At 60.6% G+C, this 18,879-nt stretch overlaps 1 long non-coding RNA gene across 1 annotated transcript in view; it reads right to left on the reverse strand.

Annotated features, from left to right (window-relative positions):
• Positions 1 to 12,099: 12,099 nt before the first annotated feature.
• Positions 12,100 to 18,879, reverse strand: part of LOC121485499 — a 44,461-nt gene continuing 37,681 nt past the window's right edge. The window contains exon 3 of the long non-coding RNA XR_005986300.1: positions 12,100 to 12,553. This is a non-coding gene — a long non-coding RNA (uncharacterized LOC121485499). The remainder of the gene's footprint in view (positions 12,554 to 18,879) is intronic.

Genomic DNA, 18,879 nt, shown 5'->3' on the forward strand with positions numbered 1-18,879 from the left:
AGGCCAGCTCTGGCCTGGCCTCCCCACGGGGCCTGGGGCTCCGTCCCATCTTTCTGACAGATGCCAGGGAAGAGAAAAAAGCCAGTGTTGGATGGGAAAGATTACAGGCTGAGCAGCGAGGCACAAAGGGCCCACCGACAACTCACGCCTATTGTCACTTCTGGACGAAATCGGCCATCTCCAGGTAAAGGAGGGAAGGCAGGGGGGATGGGGGTGATTCAGGTGCAGGCCGGGCTGGAGAGCCGAGGCGCGATTCCAGGGTGCCCATGGTGATGGACAGCCTTCCCTTGTGCCCGCAGGACAGAGACCGGCCCCGCGGCAGGGCCACTGCCTACCTGCCCACGCTCAGCGCCGCCAGTTGCCGTAAGCCCATCGGATGAGCTTCTCGCCACCCCCACGCACGCAGGTGGCCTCCTGCCAGCCTCCTCTCGGGTGACCATGTTGGTTCCCCCTCCTTTCTGCCTCCCCAGGCTTGGTGCCTCCTATTTCAAGGGGCCTTCCTGGCTACTCCATTCTGCTCTGCCTCCAGTCTCCGGAGCTCTTCTGGGCCCCACAAAATCAAGCCCATGGCCCTGTAGTGTCTGCCGTGCCCAGCTTTCCCTGTGGTGGCTCTGGTTCTTGACCTGCAGGTCCTGATGTGGAAGGAAGAGAGATCTGGCCTCTTCGCTCCCTCGCCGTCGTGGAGTGTGGTGTAGGGGCAGACACACGGTAGGAGCTTGAGAAGCGGTGCTGACAGACCACCAGGAAATCCTTCCAAAGCCTCCATGCACTGCAGTGGAGGATATTTGGGGGGGGGGGGTCAGAGAGCAGGGCTGCAGTCAGCCCTAAAATGAGAGTCTGTGTGCTCTTGGATCAGTCCCTGGCACCCTCTTGGCCTCAGTGTCCTGGTCTGTCAAGGCAGGGTTTGAGTTAAAATGACCTCTGAGGTTCTGTTCACCTGCTGGGGCCGTGCTGAGCTGGACGCACCTCATGGCCCAACCGTCTGCAGGGGCAGGGAGGGAAAGCAGCAGAGGGCTCTCTGGGGCCGGGCACTGCCGGGCGGCACAGGGCCTGGTGCCCACGCGAGCAGAGGACGCCCAGCCGCAGCTCGGCCGCTAGGGGATCAGCAGTGTAGCCGGTGAGCCACGCGGAGAACACGGTCTGGCGGAGGAGGGGCTGGGAGCGCACACACGCCACCTGTGCACACGCGAGTACACACACAGCGATGTTACGTCAGCGAGGAGCGGCCAAGCCTCACAGGCGTCGAGCTTCTCAATCCAAGTGCCTTTCCAGGCGCTGCCACGCTTGCCTCGCCACCCCCCACCCGAGGAGGAACAGGGAACCCCTCACAGCCCTGTTTGAGATGGGTTCCTGGATCCTTCTCACTTCCAGAGTGTGAGAAGTCATTGCCCGATCCACGTCTTCCCCAAACTGTGCCAGGTGCTTGTCTTCATGAGAGATGAGACAAAGAAGGCATGTGCTATGGAGGAGCGGGCAACGTGCCCGGAGCGGAGAGAAAGTGGGAGCAGGAGGGATGGCAGGAAGAAGGACAGAGAAAGGGAAGGAGGAACAAAGGGAGGAAAAGAGGATGGGAGGAGGGGAAAGAGGTAAGGAGGGAGGGGGAGGGGAGAGAGAAGGATGGGGGAGAGGGAAAAAGGAGGGAGGGGAGAGGGAAGGAGGGGGAAGGGGGGAGGGGATAGGGAAGGAGGGGGGGAAAGTGGGGGGAAGGAGAGAGGGATGGAGGGGGAGGGGAGAGAGGGGAAGAGGGGGGAGGGGAGAGGGAAGGAGGGGAGGAGAAGTGGGAAGAAGGGGAGAGGGATGGAGAAGGAGGGGAGACGGAAGGAGGGGGAGAGGGGAAGAGGGGGAAGGGGAGAGGGAAGAAGGGGGAGGGGGAGGGGGAAGGGAAGGAGGAGGAAAGGGGGAGGGAAGGTGGGGGAGGGGGAGGGGAGGGGAAGAGGGATGGAGGGAAAGAGGGAAGAGGGGAAGAAGGGGGGAGGGGAAAGGGATGGATGGGGAGGGAAAGGGGGAAGGGGAAGGAGGGGGAGGGGAGAGGGAGAGGGATGGAGGGAGAGGGGAGGTGGAAGAGGAGAAGGAGGGGGGATGAAGGAGGGAGGAGGGGGCAGCAAGGGGAGGGGGAGGGGAGGCAGGAAGGGGGGGGGGAAGGCAGGTTCCACTGCTAGTGAAGAGCAGATCTTGGCAGGGCCCGTGCTGGCCCAGCCACCGTCCGCTTCTGAATAATTTCTCCAGCAGAAACTCCGTAATTATGGGTAATAACAATCACTCTGATTTGCATGTACGGAGCACCTTTCAGCCCCAGATCTCCAAGTGCTTTGCCAACATTAATTAAATCATTAGGCACACCCGCCTCCCTGGGACAGGGCGACATGCTCCGCCCAGGGCTCCGCGGGCTCCCGGGCACCCCGTGGCTGGCAGTCCCAGCCTGGCGCATGGGGTGTCCCGGGCGGGGAGCTCTGAGGAGCACGGGCCAGCCGAGTGGCCCCTCGGGCTCTGGGGCCGGTGTCTGGCTGCCCCGTCCATGGGCCAGGGCCGCCCTCTCTGTGCCGGGAGGTGCAGCCTCCCTGCCCCTGCCGAGTGCCAGGCCGTAGGCAGTCAGGTGCCCGGAGGTGGCTCGCCCCGGCTCTGCCCCCGGTCAGCATACACCTCGGGAAACTCAGAGGCTTCCAAGAAACGGTTTCTTCAGCCACAGAAAGGGTATGGAGAGAATCCCCAAGGTGGCTGTGAAGCTCGAGGCAGGCAGTGTGGGTGGCAGGGCTTCGATCCGAGCAGGGCTGTGCACGAGGAGGACATCCCCTCGCCTCTGCTGCCAGGCCCGGGGGAGGGGGGCCGGAAGGCCACAAAGGCACAAACTGTCCTCAGTCCCCAGCCAGGACCCCCTGGACCGTCCTCAGTCCCCTTCAGGAGTGCGGAGATGCCCCAACGAGCTCTCAACAGCAGCCCTATTGCCCAGCCTGGGCCAGGGTCCACCCCGGCCTCAATGCCGGCGGCCCTAGGGACCTGACCAGGCACAGAACCAGGGCCGAGAGGGGACACTGGGGGCGGCAGGCTCAGCCCCAAGAGGCTCAGGCCCCAAAGCAAGGCACAGCCCCTACTCCCGGAGAGTGGCCAAACCCAAGATCGTCCCCTCCCAGCCGGGACAATGCAGATGGGCAAACCAAGGCAAGGGGGGGGGGGGGGGGACTCAGGCTTCGAATTGAATCCTAGCACACTGCCATTTACTTGTGCTGTCACCTTGAGCGAATCACTGCCTCCCGGAGCCTCCATTTCCCGATCTGGGAAGGGACGCAGCAACACCCCCGGCTCGCTCTGCTGCCCACACTCTAGGTGCCAACAAACACAACGGTTCCCGTTAGTTATGCTGTAGTCACACTTCCCATCTAACGCCTTCCCTGAGGTCACACTGAAAAGCCCTTAATTAGACCCTCTGTCTCGCAGCACCAGTATTTACTGAGGTTCTAGTAGGCGCCGGGCTTTCTGCTGCCCACCTTGCTGACTCTCCTCTTCCATGAGGACCCCGGCCCCAGCTGGCCGGCCTCCTTGCTCTGGCCTCCTTCCTGATGCCAAATGTCTGCTCCTGCTGTTCCTTCCACCTGGATCGCCCTCTGTCCTCCCCTCTGCAAAGCCAAAGCCACATTTCAATCTGCCAAGGCCTGCTCCAGCCCTGTCACCTCCAGGGAGCCTTCTCCGACCGGCTCCGTGTGGTTGAACACTTACCCGCCGTCCAAGTTCCTTCTCCCGTCCCTAGGGTGGGACCAGGGGCCCCTCCAGGGCCAGGATAGGCCTCCTCCTTGTCCTGTCTCCACAACGTGACCGAACAACAGCCAGTAGGAAGGTCTGGGCTGCTCCAGGCTGGGGTTGGGGAGACAGAGCCCCGGAGACAAGGAGTGTGCCACCCCGTCCAAGGAGAGGGCCAGGACAGGCCCCGGGCCAGACCCTGCCCGGCCGGGCCCACTTTCTGCTCCGAAGGCTCCTGATCTCCGCGTGGACATCTCTTCGTGTGCTCGGAGCAGATGGCCCCTGCGTGCAGGCATGGAGCACGGTCTCACTGGGGTCCCTGAGGAACACGGGCCCCAAGGTGCTCCGACACTCTGACACCCTCGCTCACAGTCACACACACAGGACGCTAACACATAACAGTCATGCACACGCGTACACACGTGCTTACACAAAACACACAGAGACGCTCGCTCACGGACACACTGACACACAGTAACAGCCACGCGCCTCCGAGCACATGCACACATCGTGCAGGGAAGGCCAACCCGGGGTGGCAGCCCAGGGTCAGCTCCCCCAGTTGAGGCAGCGAACTCACAGCCATTTCCATCCATCTCTCTCTCTCTGTGTCTGGCTTTCACCTACTTCTGCACGTTTTTAAGTCCTAAGAACACTTATGTCCAAAAAAATAAAGAAGAACACTATGTCACACACTAAGTCGAAACATGACTGCAAAGGTGCCACTTGAGGGGCCCGTGCCCAGGGAATGGCCCTGCACCCATGTAGGCTCAGGCCGGGCTGCCCCGGGAGCCCTCTCCACTTCTGTGCCTTTTTCCTCATCAATGGGGATATTGTGTAGACCGAGTCAACATGGTTTTTGACCTCAAAATGCCAAATGGGTATTAGGGTCTCGTGGTGTTTCCCTGTGGGGTGTCCTCAGGGAAGTCTCTATTCCCCCCACAACAAGGGTCCTCGGTGGACCTGGAGCAGCAGAGACGTCACGCCGAGCGCCCAGAGGGAAGGACAGAGGGTACGGAGGCAGCGTAAAGAGGAGTCGCCCTAGAGAAGGAGGAAGAGGAGACAGACAGCCATGGGCCTCTTAGCAGCAAGGGCTGCCTCGCACCACCCGGAACCCGGGGCTCAGCCTGCACCCCGGGCACAGACTCCAGGGCGCCCGCCCCTGGCAAGGAGCCCAAGCTCCAGCTCATTAGCCGAGACCTGCTTATTAATCACCGGGGGCCGCCTCCCCTACCGAGGCTGTGTCAGGCCATAGTAATGCAGGAATAACATTCATTTATTCACCAGCTTCCCACTCAGGAAAAGAGATATGGCATTGTAGGACTGGATTTATCCTGACACCCGGTTTTCAGCAAAGGGAGGCTAATTTAAACATTTATGTCAAAGGCTTGCCCCTCCTTTTTTTTTTTTTTTTTTTTTACTGTGGGAAGGTGAAGGATGGGAGGAAAGTCGAAGCCGCACAAGCCTGCACGGTGTGAGGGGCAGAGGAGACGGAGGGAGAAGGATCTCGGCTGGGTCTCCCTCTGGCATCACCCCCAGCCTCCACCCTGGCCCCGTCCCTGAAGTGGAATCACCACCGGTGGGTGCACAAGCAGGAGTGCAGACCAGGAGGTCCAGCGCCCCCTCTCCAGCCCCGTTCCCTTGTCCAGGGAGCAGGGGCCCGGGCAGACGAGACGCTGTCCAGGTCCCCTGCGGCCGCTGCAGCTGGGTCCTGCGGGCCTCCCCCGGGCATCTCCTCACCCCCCGTCCATCTGCGGGCTCCAGGGAGACAGAAGCCCGCCTGGGCTCTGCTGCAGACACAGCAGAGGGACAGACAGCTGCACCGGAGGGAGCTCGGAGCAGGCTGGGGCCGTGAGGGAAATAGCCCGGCCCTGAGCTCCGGGCCGAGACGCCTGGACTCACACCCCTGTTTTCCCATCTATTCTGGGGACTTGGCCGATTGCTTATCCTCCCTGTGCCCCCATTGCCTCATCTGAAAAACGATGACATGGGTGCCTACCCCACAGGGTCATCGGGAGGACCCGATGGGGACACCATCCATGAGAAGCCCTGGCGCGCCCCCTTGGCACAGAGAAGCTGAGCAGCGATCCCAGCATCGCCGTCACCGGGGGTGGACAAGCAGGAACGGGGCGGGGGGGGGAATAGCTGAGTGAAGTCACTCTGACCTGAGTCCCCCCGGGGCTCATCCCTACTTCTGCTCCGGCCCGGACCTGTCCAAGGTGTCCCAGGGTGGCATCTGCTCCACCCAGCCCACAGCCGTCCCTCAGGTCCCTGCCCCAGGCCGTGAGAGTTCTCCCCCAGAGCCCTGGCAAAGCTCTTCGCAGCAGGGTATGCGGGAAAACAGCAGGTGGGGGTGCGGCCGGAGTGGGTGGGGGGTGCAGCCGATGAAATACGCGGCCCTCGTGTGCACACACTCGCACACACCACCTCTCCCACAGCTTCCTCTCCCCTCTGCGGCCTCCAGCCTGAGTTTACAAGCCCCTGGCTACCCCCAGCCCCCCGGGGCCCCAGAGTGCACTGACACGAAGGGCCCCACTTAGCTCGATGACCAGAGGGCAGCAGAGAGGGGGCATAGCGACCCTTCGGGCCTGCTAACCCCGCACTGCCAGGGCCAACCTGCCCGAGTGGGCCTGGGGTCACAGGTCACAGCCAGGTCACCCGCAGAGCCCCCATCACCTCTTCTGGGGTGCCTAGGGGGCTCGGTCGGGTCATGACCTCAGGGTCCTGGGATTGAGCCTGCCACTCAGGGCCTCAGGCTCCTGCTCAGCGGGGGAGTCTGCTTCTCCCTCTCCCTCTGCACCCCCACCCCAAATAAATAAAATCCTAAAAAAAAAAAAAAAAAGGAACCAATGATACCTACTGCACAAAACGGTTGTAAAGATTAAGTGGGGCCTATGCAGAAGCAGCAAGGGAGAGGCCCGCAGAGACCCCCCAGCACCCCCGCAAGCCGATGCCCCTCCCCTGACCCCATAGTGCAGGGAGGACTGAAAGCAGCTTCCATCCCATGTCCTGCTGGAACGGGAGACCCCATGAGGCAGTGACAGATTGCAGGCAGCGTCCGAGGGAAAGGGACCAGCTTCCGTGGGGGCGTCCACTTGCTCAGAAACCCCGCTCTAACTGGGCGTCCTACTGAAGCATGCTGATTGGTTAACTCTGCCACGTTACCGGAACTCTTCCATTGCTCCTGTGTCATTTATAAAAGTCATAGCTGAACAAACATGCCGAACCCTCTTCCCTGGCCACACCTTCGGGGACCCTGGCATCGGAGCCACAGCCCATCACTGAGAGGACCTGGGTGATGGGGTCACCCCAGAAAGTGACCCCCGGGCCCTAAAAGCCCCCTCCCTCTGTCCCCAAGCCTGGGTGACAGTTCTGAGGCAGCTGATTTTCCTCTTTTTTCCAAAGAGAGCTCGGCAGTGACTCATGCCTGTCTTCCCGGGGCGCCTCCTTCTGTGTGTCACTCAAGCAGGCCTCTCAGGACAGCGTCACCCCGTGGCGGGGGGCCGGGGCCCACCGGGGGTGAGGAGAGGAACACCCGACAGCCCAGGCTGGGTACGGGGGAGGCAAGGAGCTGGTGGGAGCCTGGCCCCTGAGGGGGTCCCAGGCCCAGCCCCCAGCCCCACTGGGTGCGTCTGCCACGGCAAACGTTCGGCCAACCGTAGGGGTCACAAACCCTCCACCACGCCGGTCACTCGCCTGCTCCGTGGTTTTTAAAAGATTCAGAGCAGTCGCCAATTTTTTTACAAATCGCCTGGAAATCTGGATTTCTGGCTCCTCTTGGGAGAAACCTGATCTGGCCACACAGGACCTACAGTGGCAACTATCAGCCAGGAGCCGGGGCCCTGGTTCCCCACAGTCCCACCCGGCCCGCTTCACTCATTTCCATCCCCAGCCGGGCTTCTGGGGCGTGAGACTGCCAGGCATCTGGAGCTGGGGCTGCAAGTCTCTCAGTCTCTATCAGGCCCCCTGCACTCAGCCTGGGACTGGGGAAACCGAGGCACAGGAGAAAGAGGAAGTGAATACATCTGCAGCAGGGTGAGGGGGGCGGGGATGAGGCGCTCGACCCAAGCTAGGAATACAATCCAGGAACGTACAAACCACAGAATTTATTGTCAAAGGTTTTATTCACAAGTATCCATTTTTAATTCATGCCATCCCAGGAGACCGAACGCCTGCTCCGGTGCATGGGGTGGGACCGGGCTCGGGCCCAGCACCGCACTGGGAGGGCCGTGGCCACGGCAGCCGGGGCCAGACTTGCGGGCTGTCCCCGGGGCCTCGCTGACGCTGCAGGACCCAGGGCGGACGCGCTCTGTTCTCATCTTTGGGGACGCGGTGACCGGACTACAGGCCTGACGTCGTCTCCATCCAAACACACGTGATGAGCTAGAAGCTTTCCCGTGCTACGACTACTCTCTCTGGTTTGATATCTATGCTCTAAAATCCCGTTCATTGGGTCCAGGTCAGACACAAGACACGGGAGGTAAATTATCCTCCACTGTCATTAAGGGCTAGAAAGCGAGATTCCGACAGGGCACTGGGGGAGTGGCTGGGGTGGCCCAGGCTGCCTCCCGGCCTCAGGGCCCGGAGCCGACCCCCTGCTTAGCTGCCCGCAGCCCCTGTGTCCGGGAACCGCCCCCCTCCTGGCCCAGTGGTGCCCGAGGAAGTGCGCTGGGCGCGCTCACTGTCACCTCTGCCACGCGCCCAGCCCCGCGGGCTTCCATCACGACGCACGACCTCTTTGTGCCTTGGTTGTCCTGTCTGCAAAGTGAGTATAAGTGATGGAGTGAGGCCGGCCAGGCAGGCTTCTGCCTCCACTTCTCTCACTGCCCCTGAGACCCAGTTCTCGGCTAGGCCCTGCGCCCCAGGCCGGGCCCTTCCCTGCACTGGCTTCACGCCCTCCATCTGTGAAATGGAGCTTTGTGTCCTCTGGAGTCTCTGGTGCCAGCCCTGAAGTCACCTGGGCATGCTTGGCAGTGGCCGCAACAGCCCGAGGCTTCCTGGTCCCTGGCGTGGAAGAGGACAGGGAGAGGGCGGAGGCGGCCCCAGGTGGCCTTGTGAGGTGAGGGGAGGACAGGCCTCCAGGCCCCTGGTGGTGGCCGTTCAGCCCGGGTGGGAGGGGCCGTGACACATCCAAGCGCATCTTGCGCCCAAAGACTCAAGTGCGAGGGCAAGACAGAGTCTCACTCCAGAGAAGCCTCCTCCAGGAGGCCTCCCCTGACCTCCTCCCTCCCTGCGCGGGGACCCCAATCCCCACAAGCCCGCGGGGTAGGTGAGATGGAGCAGACACCTGCGCCTCCGGAGACGAGGCTGAGCGGCACTGTCGGGGCAGGAAGGCCTTGGGGCAGGTCCCCAGTAGTCAAGCCGCCAAGCGCAAGGTCTTTGCCCAAAGGAGCCCCCACCCGAAGCCAGGTGTCTGGCCTACCTGGGGGATGCCCAGTTCCTGGGCCCCCTCTTCCACGAAGCCCCTCTGACCCCTCACCCCAAGAGCCGCACGGCTTCCTCCCGGGGGCCACGCTCAGGCCAGGCAGGCCTGTGCCTACACCTCCTCCCCAGCCCCGCGGGCCTCCTGCGCCTTCTGCGCACACAGCTGCCACCCCCGGCTGGGAGCCCCCCGAGGGAGACCCTCTCTCCGGCCGGCACCCCAGCACCAGCTTCCAGGATGGCGCCCGGCGCCCAGAGGGTGCTGAGCCTGCCCTAAGGGGCGAGTGGGGGACCCAGGGCGCCAAGCACCGGAGAACCGCCCCGAAGGGAGGTGCCAGGGCACCCCCCCCAGCAGGCGGCACCACCCCACCCCGCCCTCCCCCGTTGGCACAAGCTACAGAATTAAGCACAAGTTATAATTAAGACGGGATGTTTGAAGAGAAACATAATCTCCGTTTCCGTGGGATCCGCGGGCACAACAGTAATTAACGTCTCATTAACATTCGCCTAATTAAGCAGTTTATGAAAGTGTATAGATTTGCATACCGCCACACCAAGCTGCGCAGGCGGCAAAATTAACCCCTCAGGCCCGGGCACCAGGAGGCAGCAGGCGGGGCGGCCTAGGGGCACACGCAGGGGGCGACACCCCGCAGCAGAGGCTGGCAGGGGCTGGCCTCCCCCCACCCTCAGCCCTGCCTATGCCCTCCCCACTCCAGCCCTGTCCACGCCCCCTCACCCCCACCCCTGCCAGTGGACAGGTCATTCCTGCCAACACCTTCCCGGGGCCCCACCTCCCCAAGCCCCCACCCACCCCCCCAGCCCTGCCCATGCCCTCCCCACCCCCACCCCTGCCCACTCCCCCACCCCTCGCCCCTGCCCACACCACCTCACCTTCACCCCTGCCAGTGGACAGTTCACTCCTCCCTTCTGGCACCTTCCCGGGGCCCCACCTCCTCCCACCCCTGCCCACACCCTCCCCACCCCCACCCCTGCCAGTGGACAGCTCACTCCTCACCTCGTATATCTGCCCACTCACTGGGCCAAGGTCAGAGTTTCTCAAAAGGCCCTTTCATAAGGCAAAGGTCCCACCCAGCACCAGCCCAGGCTTTGCCTGCCCCACGGACCAACCTCTGAGCGTCGACTCCTCCCCACCCCTGACTAGATCCCACTCCCGCCCCATGCCCCAGCGTCCACACTCTCCCGCTCCAAGCCAGGAACGGACCTTCCACCTAAAGAAACCTTTCCAGCTTCAGGTACTTTTGCCGCCATCGTCTCTGGGCCCTCCCAGGTACCCGAGGGCTGCTTCAGCCTCATTCCCGTTCTAACCAGGAAGGGGAGGCTCCGCGAGGCCCACGCCGTGCCCCCATCACACGCTGCTCAGCGGCAGCACCCCAGGCTCTGTGACCCCAGAGCCCCCTCAGCTCGCCCAGACGGCAAGGTTCCGGAGGCACAAACCCTCCACCGCAGCAGCACCACAGGGCCCCGGCCACGGGAGAGGCGGGCTGCTCGTCAGACCTCTCCTGGATGCTGGTGAACCACCCTCCCAGGGCTGCCTTCACGCCCAGCCCAGTCGCCACCGCTGGAAACAGCCACCTGTGCCAGGAGCACTGCGGCCATCTCCGTTCTCCAACGGAGAAAAAGAAAAGGGCCTTTTAGGATGGTGTCAGGAATCAAGCAAAGCATTTCCATCTAAAGCACTTTGAAGCCTTGAGCAATGCACGCACTTTAGCTGCTCATTAATTATCCTGCTCCTTGATCCCTGCTCCCCCTGCAAGTCCTGCCCACCACTTGCGCACCTATCGACTCCCTGCCCGTTCCAAGAGCAAATTAGGACAACTTTCCTCACTGACAATGTAGCAATCTATATCAAAAGCCTGAAAAATGCTCATTCCCAATAAGCCGTAAAAAAGCATAAGCCATAAAGGTGAGAAATTTGACTTTGTTACAACTTAAATCATCTGTGTGACAAAAGACATCACAAAGGGGAAAGACAAGCCATGGACGGACCAGAAGAGTACACCTGCAGTACAAGCAGCTGACAAAAATATTTGTTTCCAAGCTACATAAAGAACTCAGCAAATCAATAAAAAGACAAATCGCCCCCTTTTTCTAAAAGGCAAAGAACAGCAACAGGCACTTGGTGGATGAGGAGACCCGGAGGGCCAACAACCATGACAAGACCCGCCTCAGCACGAAAGAGTTTCCAGAACCGCCAAGTGAAACTACACAATCTGTGCCCCGCGGTGGGTGGGGACCTAAAAAGGCAGTGCTGAGCGCTTGTGGGGCTGCGGGGCAGCAGGACCTCTCGGGCATCGCCGGGGGCCGAGGACGCCGCTACAGGCATCCGGAGAAATCATCGGGCCTCACCTTGTAGAGCTGAGGATGCACACACCCTGCCACCGAGCAATGCCAGTCCAGGGAAACCCTCCCACAAGCGCACAAGAACACACAATGCCCACAGCCTTATCGGTGAGAGCGATATGGGGAGATGCTCTGAAGGTTCACCAGGAGGAGACGGCCAACTGGGGGGACAGCTCACGGCGGCAGACTGGGCACATACATTCACCCTCACTGCTTTCCAAAACCCCGTTACACCCATAAAGGATCTCTTCTGTACATAAACCCACAAGGACAGGGGATCCCCGGGGGGCTCGGCGGTTTAGCACCACCTTCAGCCCGGGGTGTGAGCCAGGGGTCCCAGGATCGAGTCCTGTATCGGGCTCCCTGTGTAGACCCTGCTTCTCCCTCTGCCTGTGTCTCTGCCTCTCTCTTTGTGTGTCTTTCATGAATAAATGAATAAAATCTTAAAAAAAAAAAAAACCACAAGGACAAAGAATGGAAGAAAAAACAGCAACATGACTTTGGAAGTCGGCAAAGCAAATGGGTGGGTGGTGATTGATTTGGCATAGCTGAGACTGCGGCATCCCAGGTCCCCGTCCTGTTACCTGGCTCAGGAGCTGGTGGCCCCAGGTAAGTAGCAGGTAAACCCCAGGAGCTTCCATCCTTGGTTCCGCCCAGGGAAGGCTGGAAACACCAGGCCAGGTGGAGGGAGGGGCACCACAGAACGGAAGGGGCAGGTGAAAGTGCAGATGCTGATTCCAGGCGGCTGGGGTGGGCCAGCCACTGGGAAGCACGGCTGCAGGGCCACCCACACGCGGGGATGCCAATCAGCCTCTGGTGCCCACTTCTAAAAAGGAGCCACCATCTGACCATCCCCAGACATCGCCAGACCAGCTCAGGGACTTCTGACCATTTTGTTCAAGGCTGCAGAACAGGGCTGGCACACCGCAGGCACTCCATAAATTTCTGCCGAGTGAATTAACTGAGGAGAGCTCTAACAGGAAAGAAAGAGTCCCAAACAAGCCAGCCAACAAGGAAACAGGCAGTGCAGACAGAAGGAAGCCTGAACAGAAAAAAAAAGAGAGAGAGCTATTACTATCTTCGCAGAAATAAAATATAGTATCCCTGAAACAAGAACAGGGTACAGCATGTTTTAAAGAGAACATTCAGCAAATAAAAAGGAATCTCTGAAATTAAAAATTTATGTACCACTCTATGAGAAGGGTGGAATGGTGACACAGGGGAGACCTCCCCGAAACAGCGACAGGAAGATACACAGAGGTGACGAAGGAGGGGAGAGATGAGGAAGTGAGGGGTCCCTCCAGGAAGCATGACACCTGGCTAACTGGGGTTCCAGAGAGAACAGAGACAGGGGAGGTCAGGAAACCACAGGCTTTCCCGGAGCTGGAGAACAGCTCGGTGGATTATCAGAAGCCGGAGATACAGCGGGTCCTACGGGCTGCCAGAAAGACAAAGCCCAGGTGGCCCGCACAGAATCGACGCCCCAGCAGCGGTGCAGCACCCACACCAGCCCTGTAAGCACCAGCAAAGCATTGGCTTTGAAGGGAGGGCGTCCAGTAAAGTTCTGGGGTGCAGAGCTCCAGCTGGAGTTCTATCCCCAGCCCAACTATCACTGGGTGGGGGGAGGGGCGGCACCAGAGTCTCCAGACAGGCGGCTCTCCCAACACCCCTCCCATGCACCTTTTCTGCAAGGCGTTGGAGGGTGGGTTCTGCCAAAGTGAGAGTGGGATCAGGAAGCAAGAGGTCCAGGCCCCGAGAGCTGAGTAACGGACCCCCGGACCCCCGAGCAATGGAGGTGGGCCACCCGCTGGGCCTGCAGCCCGGCCACCCTTCAGGTGCACTGGGTAGGAGAGGTCAGAGGCCTCAGGGAGGATCCTCCAAGGCAAAGCTGATAGAGGACCGCATGTGTTTACTAACATCGAGCACTTTATATTCACTAAACTGAGGGAGAGCGGGGAACTGAATGAGCGGTAAGCATAAAAAACAAGCGCTAAGCCCCCTCCCGCACCCCAAGAAAAATACAATTATCAATGTCAGGGAAAACAGCTAATCAAGAAAGAAAAGTAGGAGCCTCTGGGTGGCTCAGAACTTGAGCATCTGCCTTCGGCCCAGGGCATGATCCTGGGGTCCCGGGATTGAGTCCCACATCGGGCTCCCTGCATGGAGCCTGCTCCTCCCTCTGCCTGTGTCTCTGCCTCTCTCTCTCTCTCTCTCTCTCTCTCTCTCTCTCGAATAAATAAATAAAATCTTAAGAAAGAAAGAAAAAAAGAAAGAAAGAATGGAAGAAAGAAAGAAAGAAAGAAAGAAAGAAAGAAAGAAAGAAAGAAAGAAGAAAGAAGGAAGGAAGGAAGGAAGGAAGGAAGGAAGGAAGGAAGGAAGGAAGGAAGGAAGGAAGGGAGGAAAAGTATCAGATATTGTACGTGGCTCGGCTAGGAGGCTCAGCCAATCAAAAACATGGTGGTGGGGGGAGGGGAGGTGGTCAAAGGGACCTAAATCCTCAGCCTCCACGGTAAAAGTCATTCAGTGACGCCTGAAACTGGAGAAATCAAAGATCAGCTGTATAAGCCGGTTATTTAGAACAAGGGAAGCAACGCACACAAGCAATCCACGAAAAGAATTGAAAGGGTTTGCTCAGAGGGGTGGCAGGAGGCCAGTGAAGGGCAGGGGACTGCAAGGTGTGTCACAAAGCAGTAAAACTGCCTCCTCCCACCTGAGCGGGGCCGTGTCCCCCCAGAACCTCCCCCTGCCCCATCCTTACCTGTGAACCTTCAGTGTCCTGAGCTCCCCCACCCACCTGCGGCCCAGGCTCCTGGTCGCCCCCACCTCTGCCCCTGCTAGGTCTCAACACCTGGCACCCGGGCCCCAAAAGGAGACAAAGCAGGTCCCCGAGTCCTTTCAACAGGGAGACACTCCTCCTCCTCCCCCTCCACCTCCTCCTCCCCTGCTCCCTGGGTGGGGGTCTGCTTCCTGAAGTCAGGGGCCTGCCCAAGCTAGCAGACTGACAAAGAGCTGCTGAGCATCTCCTCGGTCCCAGGTACCAGGGACAGGCCCGGGAACAAGGCGGCCGTGCAGGAAGCAAAGCAGGAAACACAAATTGAAGGGCCACGAGGGAGGAGAACCAGGTCTGTGGAAGGAGACCTCTGGTTCCTTCAGAAACAGTGACGCTGAGGGACCGGCTGGGATGGTGGCAGCGGCACGATGTCCGGGCTTGGAAAGGACAGGAAGGGAACGGGCGGCAAGGAGGGGCGACAGGGAGTCTGCACCCCAGCCTCCCGGCTTTTGCTCCCTACCCACGGCCCTGGCCACGCGCGGAGCCAGGCTTGTCAGAGGGCAGCAGGAGAGAGAAACCATGGCCCGATCCACAAGGGGCGAGGGGTGCAGGGTGTGGGTGCAGGATGCCCTCAGGCGTCTTCGTGCCCTGTCCTTCCTCCTGAGCGTGGCTCTCACTCAGGCCTCTCCTGCTCAAGACCCTTCGGCGGCTCCCGCTGCTGTCAGGAACAATCTACGGGTCCTGCCGTGTGGGCCTGGCCAGGCTTCCGGAGGCACATCGCCGGGTCAGGAGCCGAGGACCACTCAGCAGCGTCCCGATGGGCACAGAGGAGGCCGTCCCAGAGGGAGGCCTCTCCCAGCTGCCACCCGGCCAGCAAGAGCCTCCAGGGGAACCTGCTGCAGCTGGCCTGGGAGGAGCGGGACTCTGCTAAGGGCTCACAGACAGGAAGGGAACCCCCCTGGCCTCTTCCACCCCCAGGCTCCTGCTAAGGGGCCTCCCTCCCCCAGCCCAGTTCACCTGCTGCACGTCCCCCTGAGGTCAGTCCCTCAACCAGCCTCCCATGACCTCGCAGTCTCCCCCGTGACTTGGGCCTTTTCCTTTCCTCCTCCCCCCACTTCCTGCACATAATGGGGACTCTGGGAGATCTGCTGGCCAACAGAGAGGGGACAGTCTTCCCCCCACCCAACTATACCCCAAAATTGGGCTGAACGATGTCAAAACCAGCTAGGGACAAGCATGGAGGCGGAGGGACTGCTGTGGTGATAGGGTGAGTAAGGGAGCCAGCTCCTCAGAACCCCCACTGTGGACAGTGCCCTTGGCCGCCCAAGCTGGGCAGCGCCATCCACTGGCCTTGTGCACCCCCACCCTCACCCCCATCAGATATAACCCCGGGTGCTCTCAGCTGGGGAGGAGTCCGTGGCACCTTTCGCCAGGCTCACCCCCAGAGAGGCAGGCCCTGAAACCAATGCCTTCCTCCCAGGGAGAGAACCCACTAAGTGCTGAGTGCTACGTGAATCTTCATGACGCCCGGAGGATCTGCTCACTGCCGCACTTATCAATGGGGAAACTGAGGCTCCGAGGGGCTAAGGGACTCAGTCGGGTAATACACTAGGAAAGGCAGATTCAGACCCAAGCCCGACTCCACACCCAGAGGCCCTTCCCACGAAGGACACGTCCTCCGCACTCGGCAGGCCCTCGACTTGGCCCGGCGGGCACAGGGCTTAGCTATCCAGGGCCAGGGACACGGGAGGCTGGCACTCCCAGCCCGGCCCAGAGGGGGCACCCAGACACCCACCACCTTCCCAGCCCAGCCCAGCCCAGTCAGAGGGATGGACCTCAAAGGAGTGGACTGGTCCCCATCCTCAGGTCCCCGAAGGGATAAACTGCAACCCTTCCCTGCACTTGGTCACCCAGGAAGCTGACTCCTACCCCAGGCCCTCCCCTCTCCGCCCACAGATACCTGGGTGGGTGAGCCAGGGTCAGAGAGAGGGGAGGACAAGCAGAGGTGGGATGAAAACATCACAGGCCTAAGGGATGGGCAAGCCCCCTTCTAGAGCAGGGTTGAGCCAGGGGCTCAGAGGCTTCCTTCCAAATTCCCTGATGTTTGCAGACCCCATACCTCCAGAGGTCCCTGATGCTAACATCCCACGCTTCTGGAAATCTCATGCTACCAACATGGCACAGCATCCTGTATACGGCCTCCACACACACACCCCAGCAGGAGGCGGGTTTTAACCCACTTTTCTCCTGGAGGACAGGGATCTCAAGGGCCCCAGGGATGAGCGGCGGGCTAGGGTCTCGCTGACGCCCCGACTACGGCCGCTGCGCACACGTCCTCATGCTCACAGTGTCCCAGGTGGGCACAAGTGGGTTTGGGGGGTGGGGGCTGTAATAACAGATTCCTCCGATCCAGCTCTGAGAGCCGTTACTTCCCAGTCCCAGGATTCTCCACGGAGAGCTCTGACAGGGCAGGAAAAATCCCCCACCCGGGCCCTGCCTCCAAGACCCTCACTCTCCAAGCTCGACAGACAAGAGCTCCCAGTTATCCACCGACACCCCCAAGCAGCAGCTAGTGAGGCTGACCTCTGGGCCCTGAAAGCCTGCAGTGGGGCCCAAGAGGTGCAGCGGGCTGGCACTGACCCCAGAAGACGCTGCCCGCCCACCGCCTCCTCGAGAACGGTGTGTGACTGGGCCCATTCCACAGATGCGGTAAGTCAGGGACGAAGACTGCAGGCGTAGCTCCACATCCCGGTACGAGGCGGCTGCCCTCAGCCCGGCTCTGGCTCTAAGCAGCGGTGGGGGCCCGGGCAGGCCACCTGTCGCCTCGACCTTGAGTCTCTCTGTTCAGTGCACAGGGTCATGCCCCGCCAGCCAGGTTTCCAGGTCTGGTGTTAACAACCCTCAGAGGGGCCGCCCTCCGATTCAGGGGCCACAGGGAGATGGGGAGCCCACCTCCCCTGTGAACCCCACCTCCAAATGCCTTTCAAGCAGCCTCCTCCATGTGGAAAGAGGAACCCCGGGGCCCTCCCCTGGGTCGGGGTGACCACAGGTGCTCTGGGGCCGGAGTGGGCCGGCCTTCCCCAACCTGTGCTCCCTGCCCCACTCCTGGGAGTGACCTGGTTGGACTCCCACGCCCCCGAGGTCAGGCAGGAAGACGGGGGGTAAGAGGACACCACTTGGTGTCAACCCAGATTCAGATGTCACACACCAACCGCATAAGCAAATAGAAAATATCATTCAGGGCAGCGCGGGGGGGCTCAGCGGTTCAGCGCTGCCTTCCATCCAGGCCGTGACCCCGGGGTCCCGGGATCGAGTCCTGCCTCGGGCTCCCTGCATGGACCCTGCGTCTCCCTCTGCCTGTGTCTCTGCCTCTCTCTGTGTGTCTCTCATGAATGAATAAATAAAATCTTTTTAAAAAATAAACATGAATGTTTAAAAAAAAAAAAGAAAATATCATTCACGTTTTCCTTCGCCACTGAAGTGGTGGAGGGGGCAAGCCTTTGAACTTCCCTCTACCTCAGTTTCCCCTCCCGTCAGCAGAGGCCATAAGCACGCCCCTAAAGGGAGGGGGACGTGTGTGAGCCGAGGAAACAGGAGGCCAGGAGGGGACCTCTTCCCAGGCCTCCCTCCTCCCAGCCCAACGCCTTGGCTTCCACTTTCGATGCCCCGGATCCACAGACAAGGAGGGGGTGACATCTGGAGTTTAAAGCAGAATTCGCCTCTCATTAAAATGAAGTTTGTCACCTCTGTCATAAACTGTCCCTCTCAGCTGCAGAAAAAGGTCCATTAACACTTTTTTTTATTTTCCTGCTCCAAATGAGGTGAGAGTGGGTAGGTCTGAAAATCCCCGTGGGTGGTATAAAAGCCAGAAAAGCCCTCTCCCCAACCATCTCCAGCTGCCCCCCCCGCCCCCCTCCGCAGAAGCCAAAACCTCATTGTAATTACCTGTCTGGGAGCGGTGGGGAGAGGGCCTTGGGGTGTTGAGGTGCTAATTAGAGGCACCAGCTTGGCCCTGGGGGTCGCCCCCCCCTGCCCGGAGCGGGCTTCCATCTCTCCCTCCCCTCCCCCTCTCCAGCCTTCACAGCTCAACCTCACCTGGTTGTCACAGGGGCCCGGTCCCCGCGGTGGTGGCTCTCCCTCGAGGCCTCGATCTCCACCCCTGAGCTACGGAGCCCGGCCCACATGACTGTGGGCCCCACGGAGCCCTGATACTCTGTTCCAGGGAGGCTCCAGCACAGACGGAGCAGGCCGGCGGGGGCGGGGGGTCGCCTGGAGCCCCAAGTACTCTCAATTCTGAGATTATAACGATGACGGACATTTAATGAGCACCTGCTGTGTGCAGGGCTTGATCCAATGGGCTCGTTCAATCTTGACACCAGAGCCCTGTGGGGCGTCCCTCCCAAAGTCCTTAACAGATGGGGAGGCTAGCCCCAGCCAAGTTAGTGGGAGCTAAGAGGTGAAACCCACACAAAGGCAGCAGACTGAGCCCCCCTCCCACCCACCCACCCACCCCAGAAGCCCAGGCACCCCAGCCCCTGACTCCGGCCCCACCCAGGAAGGAACAGTGATTCCCCAGCTCTCGGCACCTTCCAGCACAA

Source organism: Vulpes lagopus, chromosome 2 (assembly GCF_018345385.1).
Source record: "Vulpes lagopus strain Blue_001 chromosome 2, ASM1834538v1, whole genome shotgun sequence".
In the NCBI taxonomy this organism is placed as follows: Eukaryota; Metazoa; Chordata; class Mammalia; order Carnivora; family Canidae; genus Vulpes; species Vulpes lagopus.